Raw genomic sequence first — 3,992 nt, 5'->3', positions numbered from 1 at the left:
TGGCCTAGGGGCTAACACATCTGCCTAACATGCAGACAGCCCAGGTTCGAATCTCAGAAGGGTATGTCTGGCTGATGAAAACTAAATAAAGTTTGAAATAGCTATCCCAGTACTCCCTTAATTCTTTGTTAGCAATCCAAATTTTGAAAAACACATATGTTGTCGCAGTTAAGCGACTGCTGCCTGTGGATGGCTCTAGGTTGAGCTGATACAGGCAAAAGACTTCTCTCTCCCATGTTTGGGCCAACAGGGTGCATCAAAGTAAAAAAGCATTCATCCTCTTCCCGCAGGACCTAGCGGTCCGTACGATCAGCGACCTCTTAGAATGCAGAGGCATGGGACAACAGCAGGATTCCCTCCGACCCCAAGACCTTGTGGACCTTCTAGAAATTTCCCTAAAAACGTACTTCACGTTCCAGGGAGCCACGTTTGAACAAATTAAGGGCACCCCCATGGGGTCCCCGATTTCCAGTGTCATAGCCGAAGCCATGCTGCAGCAGTTAGAACACGTAGTGCTGACCCAATGCTGCCCCAAATTCTGGGCGCGCTACGTGGATGACACCTTCGCCATCGTTAAGAGGAACCAGAAGGCGGCCTTGATTGATGCACTCAACTCGGTGTATGTGGACTTGCGGTTCACGGAGGAGGAGGACCATCAAGGTCAGTTGGCGTTCCTTGACGTTCTAGTGCAACGCCAGCGTGACGGGACCCTGCGCACCAGGGTTTACCGCAAGCCCACCCACACCGATAGAATTTTACATCATGACAGCAACCATCCAGTGCTTCACAAGGCCAGCTGTATCAGGACGCTCTTTAGGAGGGCGGATTCACATTGCAGCACGGCTAGGGCCCGAATGGAAGAGAGGAGGCATTTGGTAAGGGTGTGCAGACGCAACGGGTACCCCATGGGCTTCATCAGGCGCCATAGTGCGCCACGTGGTCTTCATGCCAGACCCAGCATTGAGGAGCCTGCAACCCAGACGGCCCGTGTCACCCTCCCTTATATTAACGTGTCGGAGGCCACAGCTCGTCTGTTGGCACCCTATAAGGTGAGGGTGGCGCATAAACCTAACCAAACCCTGAGATCCAAGGTGATGAGACCTAAAGACCCCCTCCCCCTCGTCTATAGGATTGAGTGCAAGAACTGTCCTGCCAATTATGTAGGGGAGACGTCCAAGAGGGTACGGACTAGGGTGCACGAACACCGGCTGGCGATCAAGAGAGGCGAACAGTACTCCCAGATAGTGGCGCACATGGAGGAGTCAGGACACGGGTTTGACTTTGATAACACACAGGTGGTTGCGATGGACAGCACGAAAGGGGGCCGGCTCTTGAAGGAAGCCTGGCTCTCTGGCGAGGGGTCCATCAACCGCCATGTTGACCTGTGCCCGGCGCACGCCGCCCTACGGACCTGGTCGATGGGGAGATGCCCCCCCAGTAGGAAACCATCTAGCACCTTGGGGCACACCTTGGCAAGTGGGATGGCAAAGACCATAAACCCCAAGTGCGCCCAAGTTAGGAGTAACTGGCCGCTGGATGGAGCGCCCCCTCTTCCCGCCAAGCCTTCTAAGCAAGAGATGGACAAACGGAAAGATTTTGACATCGCCAACACCAGACCTTGCGACCTGGCGGCTAACGTGACCTGCCACTCCCGAAGGACACCCCCACACCAGGAGCATGGAGGGCTACGAAGAAGTAAGAGGACGATGGCACACGGATCCAGACCATTCACGCGCTCCCAGAGGGACCGGCATGGAAGCGAGGGCGAGCGGAAGGACGAATGCGCCCCCCCACGGAAAGGACACCGTCAGAAGGATGGAGTGCGTCCGCGGGCACAGCGACTGAGATGCACTCCACAGCAGCAACCTGCCACTGCCAGGATGCTGCGGGCGCCACCCCCGTTGTGGGGGTTGGGCGCGCTCCTATGGACGATGGATTGGGGGAGGAAGTTGAAAAGGGAAAGGGAACGATCGGATGTGGCACGGCCGAAGCGGTGGGTAGGAAGAACCCCCTAGGTGCGAGGAAGAAGGTCAGGTGTGAAAACATGGGGGAGGAGAAAGAAGGGAGGGGGGCTCTGGAATGAGGATTGGGGGCGAGAGTAGGAAGGTTGAGTGGTGGGGTTGTATGTATGAGGAGGAAGGGAAAAAGGGAACCACCACCACCCCGCATCAAGGGACTGGCAGGAGGAAACCAGCGGAAGAAAGGGGGGTAGGCACGAGAAAGGGAATGCTCCCCCCGCACCAGAGACATCAAGGGGACTGCAGGGCATAGTGAACATCGCGGCACGCCCTGCGCCCCCAATGACCTCCCGCTGGAGGAAGGGAAGGGAGGGAGAGGCGACCTGCACCCGCATGAGCGTGGAGGAGGGGTTAAACTGGAGGGCTGAGGCTAGAAAGGGAGAAGAGAGGAGAGAATGGGAGGGGTGGTGGGGGGGCAGCGGAGGACCCACCACGGTGATTGAGAGTGGGGAGGGTGAGCAACAGGAGTGTAAGCATGAAAGAGAGAGTACCCCCGCGCCTCCAATGACCTCCCGTTGGAGGAAGAGTAGGGAGGGGGAGGCGACCTGCACCTATATGTGTGTGGAGGAAGAATCGAATTGAAAGGTCGGGACTGGAAAGGGAGAAGAGAGGAGAGAATGGGAAGGATGGTGGGGGGGCAGCAGAAGATTTGCCACGGGGATTGAGAGTGGGGAGAAACAACAGGGGTGCGAGTATGAAAGGGAGAGCACCCCCACGCCAATGACCTCCCGCTGGAGGAAGGGCAGGGAGGGGGAGGCGACCGGCACCCATGTGCGTGTAGAAGAAAAAGTGAACTGGAGAGTCGAGGCTAGAAAGGGAGAAGAGAGGAGAGAATGGGAAGCATGGTGGGGGGGCAGCAGAGGACCCGTTACGGAGACGGGGAATGGGGAGAAACAACACAAGGGTGGATACGAAGGAGAAAGTACCCCCGCGCCTCCAATGGCCTCCCGCCGGAGGAAGGGTAGGGAGGGGGAAGCGACCTGCACCCACATGCATACGGAGGAAGGATCGAACTGGAGGGCCGAGGCTAGGAAGGGAGAAGAGAGGAGAGAATGGGAAGGGTGGTGGGGGAGTGGGGGACTCGTCATGGGAACTGGGAATGGGGGGAGTGAACAACAGGAGGGAGGATATGAAAGAGAGAATACCCCCGCACCAGAATGGCAGGAGAGGGCTAGTAGAAGAAAAAAGAAGGGGAGTGGGTACGAAGAGAGGAACATCGCTGATGGGGAGGCGACGAGAACAAACGTGGGGGCGCTGCCGGTGCCTCCGACGACCCGTCACCGGAGAGGTGCGGGGAGAGGGATGATGGCCACACATATACTGATGGAGGAAGGGTTGAGTGGGGGTGTGGAGGGGAGAAGAAAGGAAGAGAGGAGATGGTTGGAGGATGAGAATGAGGGAACAATGAGAGTGGTGGGAGTATGGGTGAGAAAGGAGTCAGACAGCGTTATGGGGAAGAAGGAAGAGAGGAAGAAGGGGGGACCGCAAACAGCCGAAAAGAAAAAAGGGGGCAACGAACAACAGAGCGATGCCCTGGATGAAGGAATGCCTCCCCCTCCCGACGAACGAACAAGGCAGGGAAAGAAAAGGGGTGGGAAGGAGGGAGTCAGGAGCATGGCAGCTCGCGAAAGGACAATTAAGAACCCAACGCAGGAGGACTATTTGGGCCCGGTCATGAGATCTAGGAGCCAGGTGCAAAAGGCACCGCTCCTATAAAAACAGCCATCCCACTAATGGCCAGTCACCCTGATGAAGCCGGCAGGAGGCCGGCGAAAGCTAGGTGTTTTAATGTTTTAATGGTAATAAACTTTTTGCAGTTTTTAATCTCCTGGTGGTCTCACAGTCTGTGATTCTTTGAATATGAATTTACCCAGGAGTCAACATATATATATATATATATATATATATATATATATATATATATATATATATATATATATATATATATATATATATATATATATATATATATAT

The sequence above is a fragment of the Protobothrops mucrosquamatus genome, unplaced genomic scaffold (genome assembly GCF_001527695.2).
Source record: "Protobothrops mucrosquamatus isolate PMUCROS unplaced genomic scaffold, P.Mucros_1.0 scaffold192, whole genome shotgun sequence".
Taxonomy (NCBI): domain Eukaryota; kingdom Metazoa; phylum Chordata; class Lepidosauria; order Squamata; family Viperidae; genus Protobothrops; species Protobothrops mucrosquamatus.
The sequence above is the reverse complement of the archived record's forward strand: the minus strand, read 5'-3'. Positions refer to the sequence as shown.